The sequence below is a fragment of the Gymnoscopelus braueri genome (assembly GCF_963280865.1).
Source record: "Gymnoscopelus braueri genome assembly, chromosome: 2".
Classification (NCBI taxonomy): Eukaryota; Metazoa; Chordata; class Actinopteri; order Myctophiformes; family Myctophidae; genus Gymnoscopelus; species Gymnoscopelus braueri.
This window is the reverse complement of record NC_137604.1, coordinates 38,173,374-38,194,179: the sequence shown is the minus strand read 5'-3', so window position 1 is coordinate 38,194,179 and position 20,806 is coordinate 38,173,374. Positions and strand designations below refer to the sequence as shown.

At 41.6% G+C, this 20,806-nt stretch overlaps 1 protein-coding gene across 1 annotated transcript in view; it reads left to right on the top strand.

Annotated features, from left to right (window-relative positions):
- Nucleotides 1-11,762: 11,762 nt before the first annotated feature.
- rnf24 (ring finger protein 24) overlaps nucleotides 11,763-20,806 on the top strand; it is a 38,682-nt gene continuing 29,638 nt past the window's right edge. Inside the window, exon 1 of the mRNA XM_080456541.1 lies at nucleotides 11,763-12,252. The gene's annotated coding sequence lies outside the window, so the exon portion shown is untranslated. The remainder of the gene's footprint in view (nucleotides 12,253-20,806) is intronic.

The following is a 20,806-nucleotide window of genomic DNA, read 5'->3' as shown; positions in this document are numbered from 1 at the left end:
TTGAAATGATAGCTGGGGGCGGGGCAATCCGCCCTCTAGTTATATTATACCTCTATGGTTAGAACACGCTCTCTCGTACCGGCGGCTACCACTGTCTGGTCTCGGGCGTACAGCTCGTCGCTTAGAAGTTGCAGAGATTTCTCAAAGGTACCAACAAGAGCAATACTAACACGCGAGAAAGCGGCATCAAAAAGCGGGGATCGGCGATGCCGTTTAACATTTTTAATAATTTAGTAAACCTTAAGCTCCTTTCTCACACTCTGCTCCACTGCCCATGTTCCGCCTCCCCGCGGTGACTGACAAGCTGCGCGTCCTACGTTACTGCCTCTGATTGGCGAGCTCCTACATGCTTGCATGACAATCACAACGCGGGGAGGCGGGACATGGGAAGTGGAGCTGCAGGAGCAGAGTGTGAGAAAGGAGCTTAAGGTTTACTAAATTATTAAAAATGTTAAACGGCATCGCCGATCCCCGCTTTTTGATGCCGCTTTCTCGCGTGTTAGTATTGCTCTTGTTGGTACCTTTGAGAAATCTCTGCAACTTCTAAGCGACGAGCTGTACGCCCGAGACCAGACAGTGGTAGCCGCCGGTACGAGAGAGCGTGTTCTAACCAACAAGGGACCCTGGTATACCGCCTTCCCAAATACAAAAAAGGTAAACAGGGTCCCGAAAGGGGCTAGTGAGTCGTGTAACTTTCCCGACGTTAAGCTGTGTATGTGTTCAACAACACAGCCTTGCAGTTTAAATGCAGATTTCAGCTTGGGAAAATAACCCTCCAACGGTTTTGGGTACGTGGAATCTGTTGCTGGTTCATAGTCACCATTGCGTTATCGTGGTATTATTCCTGTTCTTGCTATTAGGTTGCAAATTATTGTGTGTGTGTGTGTGTGTGTGTGTGTGTGTGTGTGTGTGTGTGTGTGTGTGTGTGTGTGTGTGTGTGTGTGTGTGTGTGTGTGTGTGTGTGTGTGTGTGTGTGTGTGTGTGTGTGTGTGTGTGTGCGGGCGAAATAACATTGACAGCTATGGCAGGTGACGAAAGCTTGCCAGACCTGTGCCAAGCTAATCTCTCAAGAACAGATTCTGCAACTGCGTTGGCCAGTCTGTTGGCGTCTGTCGCCAACAGACATAGAACAAACAGCAGAGGGCGCTGTTTTTCATTTTCAGTTGGTGATGGGTTCCCAGATTGGTGCCAAGCTAACGACGGTTGCAAAGCTGGCATTGGAGAATCGCTTTTGGGGTGGGGTTTAGCGAAGGGTCCATTGATAGCCTAATGTGTTTTATGCAGGCAACAGTGTAGTCACTGTAGTTAATAATTAAAAGGGCAGAGTGACAAATGTTGTAAAACTACTGGTTACCAAATACTCAACTTCAGATCTTCAATCTGACCAGGATTCAATGGGTTTCCCACATGTAAATTTAGAACACTATCCATTCTGCTACCACTACTACAGATACTACACTGTGCATTTAGCAAGACATATACAGTAATGTTCTAATCAATGTGGAAAGCAAAACATAGGACATAATCAGTTTTAAATGTCATGTTGTTGTATTAGATTAGTCTTAGATGTAGGCCTATTTGAGAGTGCAGAGGCATAATTGCTTTGATGCATGTCACATTAACGAGCGTCAGCGAGCATCAGCTGACACACAACATCTCCCCTCTGCAGTGCTTTAAACTGAAAGACCAGAGTCTGTTACATTTCTCTCCAAAATACCTTGAATATGATGGAAGACATGATTAATAATTATTACTGTGATTATGATAAGCTTACATTTCATATCATACACCATACAGTAAGAACTCCTATAACTTTCACCAGCATTTTTTTCTTTTTTTGATACAATATGACATCATGACAATACCTATCGTCACACTTTAATGTCACGATAGGCTATATCGTGGGACAATATATCTTGACACTCCTAGGCGGGGAGGGTTCATCTTTTTTTTTTATCACTTGGGGAGGGTCATTGATTTTTTTTTAGTCAAAGGGAGGGTCATGGCATTTTAGATCAGGGCACATACATTTTCTCCAGGGGTACCCTTCTTTAAAAAATGTACCTGTCCCTAAATCCTGAACTTGTCAGGCAGCCAAATTGGATTTTGATTGATTGATTGATTGATGTACTTTATTTAGTAAGACATGAGAACATCAGTACATGGAATGGCATACTTTGTACAGTGTTTTTATTTTAGTTTTTTACCACTCCACCAGCCAGCAAGCTGTGTGCACTGTGCATACGATGCCACATTCAGGACAATCGTGAAAGAAATGTAAAAGCGTCTGCACATCATGCCGTTGTTAGCCACGCATATCAGCTTTTTCTTAGACACGTGCCATAAGGCAGAATGGCCAAACCACTGTGCTGTGGGCCATTCTGGTTCGATGAAATACCCATCTCTCTGTATCTGCGATGCATTAAAGTTACCAGTAGATGGTAGCAGAAAATACAGGAGCACACGACAAACACCACAGGAAGGAAACATGTCATTTAAACGTTCAGGAGGATCATATGTGACTACATAACTACCCCAGAGACCTCTGAGCACCATATGTATGTATGTATGTATGTATGTATGTATGTATGTATGTATGTATGTATGTATGTATGTATGTTATGTATGTATGTATGTATGTATGTATGTATGTATGTATGTGTGTGTGTGTGTGTGTGTGTGTGTGTGTGTGTGTGTGTGTGTGTGTGTGTGTGTGTGTGTGTGTGTGTGTGTGTGTGTGTGTGTGTGTGTGTGTGTGTGTGTGTGTGTGTGTGTGTGTGTGTGTGTGTGTGTGATCAAAGATAGTCAAAACTCAAAATCATTGAAGTTGGATCTTTCAGCAAGAATGTCCAAATGAATTAATACCAAATATAGATTTAACACAGTGGTAGTGGTAGATGGTATAGACAGTATCTCCAGCACTCAGTTGGTCCTTTTAGGATCTCGTGTTTATTTTGCGGAAAGCCCCAGCAGCAGATCACACAGGGACGTTTCGGCTAACAGCCTTGAGACACAAGACCTCCGGGGGGTACCCCAGGCGCACCCCGGGTGACCCGGCGCACCAGGCGGTCCCGTGTACCCACACGTGTGTGATCTGAGCAGACGTTTGAGTTTCTGCCAGAACTGTACACCCGATACCGATACACGTGAACTATTCATCAGATGAGTGCTCGCCTTTCTCTTTTTCAAGTTAGATGGTATAGACATCCACTGACCTTCAGCTTGGCTATTTCAGCCATCAATGGCTTCCATCACCTGCTTGTTAACCAGACAGTTCCTGGATACCTGAATGGAAGGCAGAAAGGGAAATCAACTGAAACTTAATATTTCTAGAACTAGGTATGCTACTTGAAATAACTATTCAAATAGAATACATGTAATAGTCACATTTGAAGGCATTTAGTTCATTCACGGTTTCATGTATCAAATGATTTATATTTATATATTGTTTTATAGTAGGATAGTAGGAAGAGATTTTCTTCTGGGTAAGGTTCAGTAGCATTCAAAGCTTGTTGATTTTTTCAGATTGAATTACATGATATATATATAACTGTAGTGCCTTGGCTTCTCGCCCACGCAGTTGCTTCGTTAGGCAACAAGTAAATGGAAATCAGATTACAAGAGTCACAAGAGGAGACTTCATCATTCCTCATAGAAAATCTTCTTTCAGTCAATCTGCCTTCTCAATTAAAGGACCACAAGAATGGAATGCTGTACCATCCCACATTACGGAACTCACCACTTACCGGTCTTTTTCTAGATAAATCCTCTTCTTTCCTCTTTCTGAAAGCAACAAAAACAATGGAGCTTGCACAAAAACAAATTTCACCCAATTCTTTACACCTGTAAACCTGTGATGTGACAGTAAAGTTGATGCCGATTCTGTGTTTGTATGTCTCTCTTGTGCATGCATCGTCTGACCGATCGACTTCAAACTTGCTGCACAGAGGACCCGTGGATGTGTTGAGTGGGAATTTGGTCTGACCAGCGGTTGTCCAGAAGCCAAAATCTGTCTGTCTGTCTGTCTGTCTCTGTGTTATGTCTGGGTCCCCTGTATGCCCATGTATGGAGATCCCTGTTATCATCTATGTGACTTCATAGTACTGACATCATTGACTGGCCTCCAAGTACTATGATAATGGGTACTGCACTAACTACTCTGACAATGGGTATTAACTGGGAATTCCCAACTTGCATTGTTCCTTACCATGTCAAGTGTCTGTGGCTGAGCAATTACAGTCACATACAGCATACATTGTATCATGAGAAGCTGCCTTTCTCCTAGAAATTAACACTTCCCAGGGCTTTCACCCATAACCGAGTACAGAAAATAAAGCTCAATACATAATGAATGTCATTTCATTATTGATGGCATTGCATTGTGCTGAAAACAGTGTCCCCAGTAGGCCACAAGGACAAGGCAGTGGAAGAGTAGACATTACTCAATGCATGTGCAAAACCAAACCAAGCACAATAGCTGCACCAGTCTAGATGAAGAGCAGCTTGGGAAGATTCAACCAAAGTACAATAGTCCATAATAGGCCATGTGGATAAGAAATAATGATCAGCCAAACAATGAATTAGACATAATGACTGTCACCACTGCCAGCAGCCTGAATGAAGTGTAACAGTGGTAATCAACCTCCTTTCTCCAATTCGTCCAAAAGAATCCCTACATTTAGTCAGTACCAGTCACCAGCCCCCCTTTCCTCTACCCCCCAACCCCCATACCCGCATTCATTCACACCCGCCATGCCAGCAAGGGGAAGCCAATCTAGTACCTTGTGTAGTGCCTGTGAATGGATCTTTGTAAACACCAACATCCTTCCCTCTCCTCTCATTACACCCCCAAGATGCCCATTCATGATGGTATATCTTTGCTGTCGGGCAGAAACCTTGTATCTGTATTATTTTTTCCCCGTACTAACATCATACAAGAGTGTTGCACAACAACAGTAGTGAAAATAGCAGATCTACAAGCTCACAACGAGTCGCATAACGACACGTTGTGATCTTGTAGAGATAGGCTATTTTCGCAATTTTTCTATGTTTTTAAAATAATAATAAAAAAGGAACGGTTTTGGACATACAAGGTTTCCACCCGAGAGCGACGATACGTGGCATGCCCACGCTGTACCCAGTCTCACAATGAAAGCCCTGTCATTTGAACCTCATTGACATGCACTTGCAGTGATGCCCACTGGGGAATGTGCGGCTGTGCTATTCCAAAGGAAGAAGGGGCTGGAGATGGTGGCAGGGAGAGTGTTAGGAGTGTGGCTTCCTGGAGACGTTGCTATCATGTCATTGTACAGAATTTTCAATGTGTTAGTGTGTGTGTTGGGGGTATAGAAAATGTGCTTCAAAAGGATAAGGATGTATATATACAGTATACTGTATATATATATATATATATATATATATATATATATATATATATATATATATAAAACAGACCTCCAACCAGTCTAGATTTACTAAAGCCATTAATTATGGCTGTTTACTGCAGTGGTTTTTGAAACCATGGTGTTTATGAGGTGTTTCTGAAAGACAACAAAAACCCAGGAATCACCTTTGAATAACAAAGACTTCCCCATCTATTTCAAGACAACTTCCAACTATGACATTGGCACAAAAGACTGTGAGAATGATCATCATTTGTAGTCTTGCTTAATCATCTGAGCGAGTATACTTGTGTACCTGTGTGAGACAGATTTCTCCACTTTTATTTGTGCTTGCTGCAATACTGTATGATATTGGACCTTTGGTGTATACTCATTGCTGATCTGACCACTTTTCAACTTGAGCTAGTTATTGATTTGGCAACTTTTGAGTTACTGCTATTTCTACAAGCTGACCTAAGATGTTTTTGTGTTTACCTAGGCCTATACTCCAAGTTAATCATAGTTTGAATGACTTACAATACATTTATAATGTCTATTTACTTGATCCCCACAATGATTGTTAGCTAACCACAGAAATGTTTCTTACATGCCACTTGTCAATAATGATGGTGTGGATAATTTTATGTTGCCTACTTTTCAGAGCAACAACCTTTATTTTAAAGGGTTTAATAGTCTAAGGGTTTTAAGAGTTACAACCTTTGTGTGGTGAATGTTGTTCACCATGAAACGTAAAAAAAAGAGGAGAAAATAAAGAGGCTTATAAGAAGATACCATACAAAGCACATCATAAGTCACTCCCTTGTTTTATGCAGGGGGGGAAAGCGGGAAGTCAATTCAAAGGTATTCATAATCATAAAGCACATGGATAAACAACTGTCTGTGACCAAAGTACTGTACAGACCAGGAGGACATTAAATCACAAAATGTTTAGCCATAAACAACAATATACAGCTCAAAGGCATGAACAAATACTAATCAGCAATAAAAAAGCAAAAGCATAAATAATCATCAGTAAAAACAATAAAAAACAATAATAAAAATCTGCCACGTCATGGGGATTCTAAAAGGCTGGTAAACGAGTCTATGGGGATTCAAACACTAGTGAATACAAGTGAGTCTTGACCCTGGACTTAAAGGACTCAATGGAGGGGGCAGTCTCTTTCAGTTGATACTTCAATTCTATGCTCTTTCCAAATGCATGCAAGTGAAGTGAGTCCAGGTGCAAAGTGGGCCAGCAAGAAAGTAGGGCCTAGTGCAAATTGATATATCTGTATATATCTTTGTCTTAAGCATTAATTGTAATTATTTAATTACGTACCCTTAATTGTATGTGTCTTAAGTATAATGATTACGAAAACTCTCAAAAGAGATTTACTACTTTTTGAAAGCAGCTTACATAAGTTCCACACAGGGTGGTATTAACTTTTATCTTTGCAATCTGACAACATACCCCCAGGTGCACTTTTACGTGAAGTCGCTGTGCAACAATCCATACACATGCTATGTGAACCAAATGTAAACCCCAGGAGGTACGGCATTGAATAGTAGTTTAAAGGACAAGACCACTTTGGTAGAGGTTTGGGTTGTGTAGTTACCTTGCCAAGATGTAAAGGTGGGCAAGAAATCAAAAATAATTTCTCCATTGTCTATCAATTGATAATTTAAAATATGCTCCTCATTGATTTACATTGTACTGTGAAGAGGCTCAGGAGGAGCTCTTTTAAGCCTGTAAACAAACGCAAACCAAGCTGATTCTGACAGTATAGAACTTCACCAAACCCAGTACTGTTCTTTTTTTTAATAAAAATTCCTATTGATTTTGCTATTTTTATTAGGATTATTATAGGAAAACCCGGACTGGATCCACGGATCTGGATCTTCAAATAGTAAAATCAACAGGAAGTTGACACTTTTATTAAAAAAAGAAAACAGTACTGGGTTTGGTGATGTTCTATACTGTCAGAATCTGCTTTGTTTGCATTCATTTACAGGCTTAAAAGAGCTCCTCCAGAGCAAGTCAATGTTTTGAATTATCAATTTCTAATGAATTGCATTTTTAATGAATTGCATTTTTATAGCGCTTTTCCAAGTGCTCAAAGCGCTTTACAATGGTTCATTCATTCATACAGGTGGGACAATGGACAATAGACAATGGAGAAATTATTTTTTGATTTCTTGCCCACCTTTGGCGTTACATCATGGCAAGGTAACTACACAACCCAAACCTCTACCAAAGTGGTCTTGCCCTTTAAATGTGTAACCTAGCAAATTGTTTGTAATAACAAGGTGCAAAATGCAGTTTTGGGGAAGGGGGATTTGTTTACAAAATATAGCTTATTATGGGGGGGAGAGAGAGAGAGAGAGAGAGAGAGAGAGAGAGAGAGAGAGGCAGAGACAGAGAGAGAGAGAGAGTTTTTTTTTATCCCACAATTTTTGTAACCCATTTTTTCTGCCAATTTCCTAAGTGATCCTGTACTACACCAGCCCTACACCAGCGCTACACCGGTCCCCCACAGCCTAGGGAGGCCAGGGCCGAGCTCATGCCTCCTTCAATGCATGAGAACCAACTGACCTTCTTGTCACCTGACAGGGGAGAGTTTCCCCGGTAGGACGTAGCGCGTGGAAGGAACACGTTATTCCAACCAGTTCCTTTCCCCTCCATCAGGCGCCCCGGCTGTCATGGGGAAGGCGGTATAGCGACCAGGATTACTACATGTTTTTGTGAGGGTATTAACAACCCTAGGAGACACGGGGAGAACATGCAAACTCCACACAGAGTAGGCCCTTTCGGCCACCCCACCTAGGGTATGGGCGCTGATGACGCGGAGGAGAAGACACGCCCCCAGCGCCCAGGACCTTCTAGCTGTGCCTGTGAGGCGACAGTGCTACCGACTGCGCCACCGTGCCCCTTGAGAGAGATTTTTGAACATTTCTATCAAGATCACTTAATAACTTTCTCACATTAGGATATAACAGAGATGTGATACTTGTGTCACAAGGGTGTCAAAACCAAGGACTGTTAAGGACTGTTTAAATTCCCAAACACAGCAAAAGGCGAAACAAATATATAATAATGAGTTTATTTGACAAAGTAAGAAAAGAACAGTTTAAAATACAGCAGGCTATACAGAGGCTATTGCCAAACTAACTAAATAAATACAACAAGAAGACATTTACCATCCGAAATCAGGTTAACAGCCCTATTTTCGGCCGAAGATCCTATACCCACTATTTGGGGATTTAGCATTGCACAAGGGGCAATCCCATCTTCGGACACCAGCCTTATCCCCAAAACACCGGCGCTACCCATTACATTATGCATAGGTGTGGTTTGGGAGTTATAATGATAAAACCAATCACTGTGCCAGATGCCATTGCCTTTAAGAGAAGTGCAATTTTACGCTCTCTCCCTCTCTGCCCAATACCAATAGTAATAGTGCCATGGCCATGGAAGAGCGATGTTGCCTTGGAATATTTGATACACAGAATTATCACTGACACATTGCTGGTTATAGAGAACTTTAAATTAAGGCAATCTGCTTGTGTTCACTCACTCACTCACTTTGTTTGTTCACTGCTTGTGAACAAACAAACTCTGGAGCAGCACTGGGACGCCGAAACATTGGACACTATAACCCGACGTTTGCTTCACACACTGTAGCCTTTGATTGCCTTTGAACAAAACTGTATTTGATTGACATAATTATCACCCACATGTTGCTGATTATAGAGAATTGTATATTATTGTAATCCGTTCATTATTTCCTGGGCAATGGATTAATGAAACTGAACGGAACGAATGGCATCGTGTGACGCGCGACACAAATCATTGTCTGCTTTGAATAGACTATCATCTTATTTAAACACAATTGACAGAAGGAATTGACGCACTTCTGCTGATTATAGGAAAATTTGAATCACAGAGATACGTGGGGAATTAGGAGAGAAGGAGACCTCTGAATGTTGTGCCGTTGTACGCCCAGCTCGACTCCCGACATGGCAATTTTAGCCCACGGGCACACCTCCAGGCGCAAACAACGGAGTCGGCATAATGAAACAATAATGCTATTGGGTAAGGCACCGGCGAAAATAGGGCCCTTAGAATGTTTCCCTTTTTCTTTTTCATCAGTAGGCAAAAAAAAGCACTGTATCCTATATTAAAATTGCCTAATGGGTGGGTGGTCCGCAGCCCTTGGGTACAGAGTCAGCACAACTGATGTCAGACACAAGTCACACAACAGGGGGGCCCCCGTCAGCACTGATGTCAGACACAACAGAACCTGTATATATATACTGTATATATAGCCTTTAAATGTCCCACCTCGTCAGCACTGATGTCAGATACAACAGAAACTGTCACCGTGGGCCCTGTCAAATGCACATATATATAGAGATCAACACATGCGCTGATGTCAGTGCTCATAGATGTGTTAGTGACACCCCTATGTAGCCCTAGGCAGAGCCTTATATTTAGAGAGTTCCACCACTGAGGGGGCAGAAACAGTGTCGGTCACGTGGTTCATGTAAACTGGAAATAGTTACAAACGCCCATAGACTCCAATGCATTCCGTAAACTTCCGGTTTAGGGCTTTGTCACTATGTAGAAGACACGGCCCGAAGAAGTGGACGGAGGTGACGTAACTCTCCTTGAATGGCTCTGGCCCTAGGGTATGTGATACACAGTATCTCCTCCTGAGCCCCTGCTGGCCCATTAAGGAGATTAGAAAATGAAAGTGTCAAACCAAAACTGCACTGGAAATGTTATCCATTCCCACAAGGAGCGAAAATGAAAGGGCCTTTTTATTATGAGTGTCAAAACGAAACTAGACTGACCTTGCCTTAAACACAGATGATACTAATGCAGACAGTAAACAAACCATATCTTCGGACATACCAAACTGTTAAAGAATTAAATGAAAGCAGCCTAACCCAATGAGCATCAATCCAAAATGTGCTGCCCATAAAAGGGTCTAAAAAACGCAATTGATTAGCGCAAATGTTATTGTATGGAAAGTAATATTACTTATTTACCATTATGTTGTTTTATTTTGAACATTCTAACCAGAAAACTGGACTCAAAATAAATCTGCTCAGGACTCAGGAGGCACTATAATTGACTATTTTATTCCATTGTAATGTTCTTCAAAGGTGGATTATATAATTTGATTTGTTCATAGTATTGTATATACTAATGGGTTTCTCTTACAGTCTAGGGGCTGCACTCACTCACTCACTCACTCACTCACTCACACACCCACTCACTCACTCACAGGTCCACATTGCAAACAAGTGTTTCATTAGCTTTCATATGTTTATCCTGGGTTTAATTTATATTGTGATTACTTGTATTTCTTTGACCCAAATCTAATAAAACTTCACTGTGTTTGCCAGTAAGCCTACTGACAGAGACATTTATGTTGTCCCTTCCTGGTATGCCACTGGGACTTAGATCATTATTTATTTTACACACTCAAAACTCTCAAAAGGGATTTACAACTTTTTGAAAGCAGTCTTACATAAGGTCCACCTGGAGGCTGAAAATAACTTGGCAATCTGACAACATACCCCTGCAGGTGCACTTTTATGTGAGGTTGCTGTGCAACAATCAATCCATATGCATGCTATGGCAGCTTACTTACCTCTGCTGTAGTATGTACAGTATGCATGTACCAATAGTAATTGGTACATAGGTGTTAGATTACCTAACACCTATGTACCAATTATTATTACATAACTTAGGTACCACCAGCGACACGCTGTGTCTGTGTTGTAACCGGGCGGCGCCGCGGCTACGTGACCATGTGCAGCATCATCCATCCCGCCCCTCCCCCTTTGTGCTCGCATCACAGCTACCAGTGTAACGTAACGTACAGCCTGTACTAGTAAACCACAATGTTGTACTACCAGGGTTGCCATGTCCACTTATTATAAGCGATTTTGGGCTTGTTTCTTGTTTCCTAATGTTGTTTAAACCAGTAGGCTCTGAAACATTTTCATGTTAAGGACCCCCAAATTAGTATGTATTTGTCCACACGGACCCCCCATCTGAAAAATGTTTTGTGCCAGGGCCCAGGGACCACATATACCAGATTTGTGTTAAAAACACACAAACATTTCCACTTTTTCCCAAGATTTTTTATTTATTTTAAATAGCAGATCTACAAGCTCACAACTCGTGGCATTGTTGTGAGCTTGTAGATCGGCTATTTTCAAATAGCTGATGAATATATGGCTCCTTAAGTCACTTCTTTTGCGCTTGTTTTCATAGACCTGGTTGCTTATTTCTCTCGCCCAACCTGGCAACACTGACCACAACGTTACCACTCGCTTCTATCTATCTCTGGTGTGTTGAACCGAACGACGAGGAGGAGGTGGGATACTGACTGACTGGTAGTAGTGAGCTGCGTTACGAAGTGAAGAAGAACCACTCAGAACAGAAAACATCCCAACGGACAGTTCAGTTCCCGACTTGAACATCCACGCCAAGTATAGTTGTTTAAAGGGAGGATTCCTCTCGTTTTCACTGAACGAACGGCGTCATTTGCTTTGTTTTGTCCGCTTGGTGAGAGAGAGAGACGGGCGCGGCGTGCAGCTCCTCCAACCCACCGACCCCCCGTTCAGATCCATCTAAAAACACCCCCGGGCTGAGGCTGACATGAAGTCCCGCTGCAGGGCTTGTTTGTTTTGCCTTGAGATAATAAGATAAGGACGATAGAATATCGATAGAATAACTGTCACCTTGTTTCTATATCGCCTTGTTGTCGCTGTAGCGCATTTAACGCACTGCGTGTCCAGAGAGAAGAAGCAGCAGAGACCAGAAGACTAGACATTGGCACTGAGGGTTGTATTGGTAAGTGTTGCTTCGCCCTCTTTTCTGCTATTTTACTCACATTAATGTTCATGTTGTAGTGTAGCCACGTTTGCTCTGATGATGGTTTGGCCAGCATGATGCTGTGATTAGTGGCACAACCCTATTGACGACACAATTAATACATTACGTGATTACCAGTGTTGCCAGGTCTTGCGAGAGAAATAAGCAACCAGGGCTATGAAAACAAGCCCCAAAAGAAGCAACTATAGGCTACATGAGACCTTTAAATACATCGGCTATTTGAAAATAGCCGATGTATTTTGAATCGCAATGCGACGGGCTGTGAGGTTGTAGATAGCCTATTTTCAAAGAAATCTTGAAGAAAACTGTGGAATATTTTTGAAACATTTTAATAACACAAATCTTGTATGGGGGTCCCTGGCATAACATATTTTCAGATGGGGTCCGCAGACATATACATAGTAATTTGGGGGTCTTTGACATGAAAGGTGGTTTTAACAAGTTAACAACCCCAAAATAAGCAACTATACACTTTAGAAACAACTTAAACAAGCCCAAAAATCGGTATTCGATGTGAGTCAATTTCTGTTAGCTGTGTTACAAGCAAATGCTAGCGAGCTAGCCTCTACGCCCAGATAGACCTGTATCTGACGTCCATAGATGAGGTAACAACCACCCTGTGGCCAAGATGACTGGTTGACCATTGTGCGTTATACCTGATGACGATAGTTCTCCCCATGGACTAACCACACACACACACACACACACACACACACACACACACACACACACACACACACACACACACACACACACACACACACACACACATACATACACACACACAAAAGCAGGAAAAACGTATGGTTGGTTTGAAGGGCTAAAAGGTTACACATCCTCCTCTTGCAACAATGTTTCCATCAGTCATGTAAAGTTGTAAACATTGCTACATGCAGTTAGCTCTCCAGGTGTGTGTGAGAGAATGCTTGTGGACACATTGGCATTGAATGAAAGAGATGACATGTTTCCTGTGGATTGTAAAATAGTTTTTAAATCACACTTGTGACTTGAGTTATTAGTGTATATACCTTTGGAATGACTATGGTTGTCTAATTGAACTGTTCAGCACTGTCTCATTGCCCTGAATGTGATTGTGAGATCTTTGTGTGTCAGCATTTTCTTGCGCCAAGGTCACCATTACATCATGATTAGCTCTACCATGGGGTGGTGAATGAAGGGATCTTGGATGAGTTTTGATAGCAGTGAGTCATGCGGTTCATATCTTATTACAAAAGAAGTGTGGCAGTTTACTGTAAATGCTGCATGTATGGTATATAGCCCCTTTATCCAAAGGGCCTTACAATGTGCTTTACATACACACGACACATGCACACACTCATCAGGAGCAGTTAGGGGTTCATTGCCATTCTCACAGACACATCGACTCTAACCCAGGGGGCGCTTGAACCGGGAACCGATTCCCAAGCGGCCACTCTAGCCAGTGTCTGCCACCCACTTGTACTCTGTATGTTTCCCCAAACACTATTAAGAAGTACAGTAGTCGTACATTGCAGCTATTCTGTGCAATGTACAAATATGTCAGTTATCTGTGCTGTAAGAACTAAGAAGTGAAGAGGTTGACAGTACTTCTTAAGAACCAGTGTCAGTGAATATAGTAACGCCATGCTCTGATGAAAGGGTTTTCTCTATAGGAAGACGACCTCAGCATCGAGAGTCTTGGCCCTGAAACGGTGCTCTTTGCCAAACCTGCCACCAGTCAACCTGTTAAAGTACAGGGGATTCCTTATGACGTTAATTCCCATTATGTAATGTTAAGAAGACAAAAAGTTCAACATTTTTGAGGGAATTTTGGTGAATGTTACATGTTCATACAGTGAGGGCAGGGGTTAAACTGTCCAATTGAAGATTGTGCGATATGATTATAACATTGTTGATGTGTTGACCCTAACTAAAGCTAAAGCTATTAGAACTATAGCTCATAGGTTTAGTTGTAAACCCTTAATAACCCAATATAATTGAAATTCAAAATGGCCAAAGGCTAATAGGGATGGGGCTTATGTATAACATGCCATGAACGCAGGTAGGTGGATTGAATGGGAAATGCTATGCAGCCAAACTGGTTTTAGTTAAACTATAGTAAATCCTTATTGCTCAAGGCCTTTGTCATGCTATATGTCTTAGGCCATTGACAAACCCTTATATACTGACTTCCTTTGAATAATAGAAAATGCCCCCAAGAAAAGAATGGCTTCAGTTCAAATAAAATGTAAAAATAAATCAAGGGGAGGGGAGGTCATACAACACCAGCAAAATGTTGCAAGGTGGACCGGACAATAGTCAAGTATGCCACCAGTGTTATGTAATTATGAAGTGCATGTGTGAGGATAACAGTGAAGTGAAGCTATTTACAGTACACAGCCAAGGCAATGAATCAAGACAGACAGGCAGAGCAAGGAAGGGTGGAATGGGGGAGAAATAATTAGTAAAAACAACTTCTGATTACACTACCTGCATGCCTAGACCCAATAATAATAATAATATCTAAATTAAGGAGCATTATCCCACCCCCCAATTATATAGTCCAATTATGTAATAGTTAAGCAGATGTTAGTAAGAAGTCTTGATGCTTTTAATGACCATATGATACATACAATCAGAGATTAAAATGCTTAGGTTTTGCCTTGATTTTTCCTGGACAATATGCTGGCTGTGCAAACTGTTTAAACTACAGAGTCCTGAATGCGTTAAGCTGGCAGTGACAATTCTTTGTATGGATGACAGTTAATACGGAAGTGAAACTACAAAATCTAATATTGTTTCTCTCCACAATTCCAAGAACAGACATTAGATCCCAGAGCTGATAATTTGATGCCAGAAAACAGGTTGTGGGTTGTTGTTAACTATAACATTTGCTGTACTTGGCTAGATTTACGGAAACAAAAGAAAGAAAGCTTTTTACACTATGTAATCTCTTTGAAGATAATAGATTGAAGACAATAATTGGAAAGTACTGTGTATGTTTGTTGAATTGGCATATACTGGATTATTATTATCATTTCTTCCAGCAAATAATACAAACAGTGGAATATTTTGCCCTGGGTCAAATGTCATGCACTTGAACCTATTCAGTTCCTGACAAGTATTCTACAAGTTGGACTAGTCATTGATCCCAATATGTCAGTGTTTGATGATAACCCCAGGCACTGATATGAGTTGTGTTGAGCTGAGGCCATGTGCCTGTGCGCTGACTGAGAAATGCCTCGTTGTTTTCATGCTGTGGGGCTAGCTCACTCTCACATGACTAGGGGATTTATTTAGCTGCAGTGACCCTGTTCTTTACAGGCCAAGGGTCCTGTTTCTCAGCCCAAAAGTGGGAAGTAATGCTAAGACAATTCTCAGGTCTCATACTCCAACTAATTTTATCACTTGGAGTACTATGCCTCATTCTACTGTAGCTCGAATGACCAGCTCAGTGACGAGCATAATTAACCTTGCTTTTATTTAGCTGTCTTCTTAAATTATCTTCTTATCTACTGCTGCTGTCATGTGTGAACATGCATGTTGGTGGAAAAGGCCAATAACAAGAAGGTGTCAAGACAGTCACAGTTGTTTATGAAGTGACGGGGGAGGGACTGAGGCAGAAAAAGGCCTGAATAAAAGTATAGCACAGGACAGGAGGAAGACAAGAGAGAGCTATGAGAGACAGCTGCACATGTCATTCCGTCTTGTTTGTCCCAGCTTGTGTTACTGTCCGACTTCCCTGAAGAATGAGGGAATCGAGCAGGAGGAGGAGGGACCAGGAATTGATTTCTTGACTCGTGGCCAGATTGTGTGTGGGTGGCGATTTGAAGGAGCAAGCATGGTATGATCACAAGAAAGTCTCTCTTCATTTCAATTGTATGCACTTGAAGTTGGCCAATTTAGATTTATGGTTTAAGTATGGATACTTAAACCATAAATATCTGGGTTTCCCACAGTTTTTTTTAAGACTATAGGGAGAATATCCACGCCCCCTCCTCCATTGGGAAAATGTTGTGTTTAATTACCATCACGGTCATACTTTATGCCTGATTTATACTTGGTCTCACACAGAACATTTTAGATCTACAAGCTCAAAACAAGCAGAGCACTGCGAAACAAGCAGAGTGCATCTCATTAACCACAGATGGGTGATGGAAATTGTGTCCTCGATTTTTTTCTCTAAATATCGTGGTATCTTATTGTATTGTTATTGTGATCCTATCATGAGTTTTTGGTATAACTAGTCTGAAGAGCTGAGTTTTCAGACTGCAGTAGAAAATGGAGAGTGAGTATGCCGTTCTGACTGCAAGGGGAAGTTTATTTCACACCTTGAGTCTAGGTTTGGAGCATTGACCTAGAGTTCTCAACTGGCCTGAAAATTAAAACCTGACCCGAATCGACCTGAGTGAGCTGAAGCCCGAGTCCTACCCGAGTCCGAACAGAACATTGAATAATGAGCCCGGCTCGACCCAAACCTGAAAAAAATACCAAATTGCATTCATTTTTGTGCCCTGTGTGGCTCGGGTTGAAATTGAGAATTATTTATTGACCAGGGTGTTTTAGGGGAAGGACAAAAATACTTCCTGTGATCAGGTATTGAAGGTAATTGCCGTGTAGGCCAATCACCAGTGTTTTGTACTGGGTGCGGACAGCAACCAGGCATGGTGCAATTATGATCATTTGAAGGGGCTTCAGTGAGCATACCAGGAGGCCAATAAGGAGGGAGTTGTCTGGAGATGACTGAGGCCTTTGATTGAATATTTTAGTGGATGAGACACAAAAAAGCCAAAGGCGTGCTTCCATTGTGGTCCATTAAACATTCAACACCCATTCACCACCTTAAAAACATGGTGGGGGGTCAGGGACGAATACGTGGAGGATGCCACTCACAAGAGACAAAGTGGATCTCACCGAAGGATAAGGAGCTGTGCAGACTCCTTCTTGAGGAATGGTCTGATCCTTTGGAAGTGGTCGAATGTGAACCTACAGAGGTGATCGCTGCAATGTGTGCAATTAATTAGATATAACTAGTGAAAGTGAAGAGCGTTTGCTAAATGCCTGAATTTCAAATTGATAATAATAGTTACAGTGGCATGTGAAGCTGATGCCAGCTCATACCCCAATTTTGAGTTCTATTATGAGCAATTCATGTCATAAGATTGACCCTGCAAGCTTTACTGTAGTACTGCATTCCTTATACACATCTCCCTCCATAATTACAGTTATAGTTACACTGACCTACTTATTCTAGAACTTGGCAGAACTCTGGAAAAACAAGCCTTTTTTTCTTCTTTTCTTCAAAATATTGCAGAGCCCAGGAGGGTGGGAGGCCTGCTGTTGTTTTCCTCAAAACTGATGGGAATGCCTATTTAACACTATCAACCCCCCTACATCTCCCTTTCAAAATCTCAGCTGTAGGTCAGGCTTATGCTTTACCACTCTGACTGGCTTATATTTCCCCCTCGTGTCTGTTTTGAAAACACAGTTTAGCTTCATAACTCAGTCACAAATCATACACTTGGAACTCACCTTCCAACCAAACGTAGATTATTTTGGTAGAATACATTTGTGGGTTAGGTAAACATGCATTAATCTCCAGGAACGATGACCATTACAGTCGTATGTCGAGTTTTATGCAAAGCTCAAATCTATACAAAAAGACTAGGTCAATAAACCATCATCAGATGAATGTGGGCGGTGGTCCCCTTTCTGACAGACAACACATTTTGAAGAATCCTTGTGCTCTGCTCCCTGCCTCTGAGTGGAGGCCCAGGGGTTTGTTTTTGCCCTTTGGCATATTAAGTTTCAGATGTGCAAATCTCCCGGCCGGCCACAGCTGCCAGTGGAAATTTCCATTTCAGATTCAGATGGCTGCCTTTGTTTCAGGAGTGGTGGGATTTCCACAAGTAAGCTGAACTTAACACGGCTAATTAGTTACTGTGAAAGACAGACAATCAGCTATTTCACCAGGATGTGTGTGTGTGAGTGAGTGAGTCTGGCACAGGGGAGAGGGTTACAAAAATAAAACAACTTGGGTCAAGGCAGGGTACTTCATGGGTTCAGTTTAGGGTAGGGCGTATGGTAAGGGTGACACAGGGTAGGGTATGAGCTAGTTGATAGTGATATTGTACTGTTTTGTTTTTTCTACTGAAGGAGTGGTGTGGGCAGTTCACTCTAATTTATTCTCACAATCCGATATAGTGTACACAAAGCTCAAAACAAAGAGATAGTGTTGGAGAGACACAGGAGGTATGCACTGGTGGAAATTGGTCCAAGGCCAGTGAAAGACTCCAGACCGGAGGTGGGTGTCTTCACCATTTGACCATGGACGGTCACAGCTGTTTGTCTGTCTTATTGACAGCCTATCAGTATTAGCTCTTATCTCTCATCTTCGTAGGTTGAACGTTCTGAAGGAATTTCTATTCCCTCCACCACTGTCAAGACTGTCTGTGTCTATAGAAACCTAATGACCCATTACCCCTTGGCTGTCTCCTTTGACTGATGGAGTAATTTGTGAGTGACTTGTATGAAATGTAACCTCCGGTTCATAGGTCACCATGCTTCCACGTGATTTATTGATTGCTGGCGTAGTCAATATTGATTAACAGTGAGGCCTAGAGGTCTCTGCGGGGGCTGCGCAGACGACGGTTCAATATGTTGTGGTTGGGATGTCATGTTCACAGGTTATCTTGAGAAAAATGTAAACAGACCGCATGAGGCATACTGTAGCTCTACTGGTATCACTGAGACATAGGGCATGTTCATAGTGACAGAAACACCACTGTGAAAGTTAAGATAATATTCTATTCCTAGATCAGACCGGACAATATACCTGTGATCCTGCAATGACTAATTCCGTAACAGTACAAACATTGATGTAATTTGCAATTGAAGCAGTTTCTCCCAGTATCTGTAAACAGTGGTCACTATTCAATTTTGAAGAAGAGGAAAATAGTTGTTGCATTGTAAGATAAAACAAATAAATACAGAGCCAACAAATAATTTAATATACGGTAATATAATATATGTTTTCGGGAAAAAATCCACTTAAAGGGGGATTTCGGCCATTGGAGAGGACTCTGTTTTTGTTGTGCAGCGTCGTGCCATGTATTGTGTTTATTACAGTTCATTTTCCACACTTGCAACACTGCACTTCAAATCTTTTATACTTCCTTCCTTACTATGCGTGTATCTCCATTCTGAATGGAAATTTTCTTTAGGAGAAGTTGCTTTTTTTTCTTTCCCATTCTCTTGGCTAGCAGTAATAATCGTTCTTGAATTGGCCACTAGCACCGCAGACCTGATGGTTTTGATTCAGCGTTTATCGTTCATCGTTCAATAATGAAAAATGAAGCACAGTGTTGCGCTTCTAATTGATGGCACAATTTAGAAATGCGCAAAATTAACCAATTTTTTGTTTCGGTCTTTTTTGTAGTAAACAAAATACCAGCAGTCTCCCCTCTCTGCTTGTTGCGTCTCTGTGTAGAACTTCTCTCTAGCTCAAATAAATGGGGACAGCCAATGTATTCAAATGCTAATTCCTCATATACAGTATGTGCCCGAACTCGGGTGAAAATTATAATATGAGTCTGGAAGTAGTGGTAAACGTGACTATTGAGATATTGTGCTAAACAACAAAATCCTCTGCCCAGAAGAACCCCCTCCCCCTTCCAGCAAAACAATTCAACTCCTTCATAGCAATAGATATCCCCACATTATAACTGGAATAATGTTTTCAGACAAATGAAAGAATATAAAAAAGGAAAGCATTTAGTTTGAATTACCGGCTTGCCCCTCTGGAAAGTGGAACTCACTGGACAAATCGACAAATTATAATCATTTTCACACCCACCCTTCGTATATGGTCCAATTGATCCAAAAAAATAGGGCCTAAAAAGAAAATTCCCCTTGGTTACTTTTATTTTTCCTCATTGACATTTTGGGAACATGTCTGAAATGAGACTGGGTTGCTTCACCAAGGTCCTCCCCAGTGCAAATGGAAGATTACTGGAATGATTCAGAGAGGGCTGATCTTTCCTAGGGTTCACTTGGCTCTATTGTGCAGTGGGCTGGGCTTGTAGGTTTGGAGGAGAGTTCAGTTGCAGGCCCTGTGTCAATACCGAGGCCATGTGCTACTGGGTTATTACTCTGTCAGATGTCAGAGAAAAGCACTAAGCAGCTGAATAAGCTTGAACCATCCCTAGAGCTGAAGTTTGTACCTTACGTCATAACTAAAGTCTGTACTCTTGGTATTAAAGGTGTGCTGACTCGCCCCACGAGAAAAGGATGCAGGCTCATATGGTTTGAGGTTTTAATGGGAGACATTGTTTCTCTGTTGAATGTGTTATCTAATGATAAGTCTGCTGTTTGGTAAGCATAGGATAGATTTTACCTAGAGGCTACAAATAAACTATGTATAAAGTGATAATAAAAATTCCACCCATCCATCCATCCATCTATCCATCCATCATAGTCTGTTTAATCGCAGTCAGGTCGCAGAGATAGCAGTTTCAGCAGAGAATCTGAGACT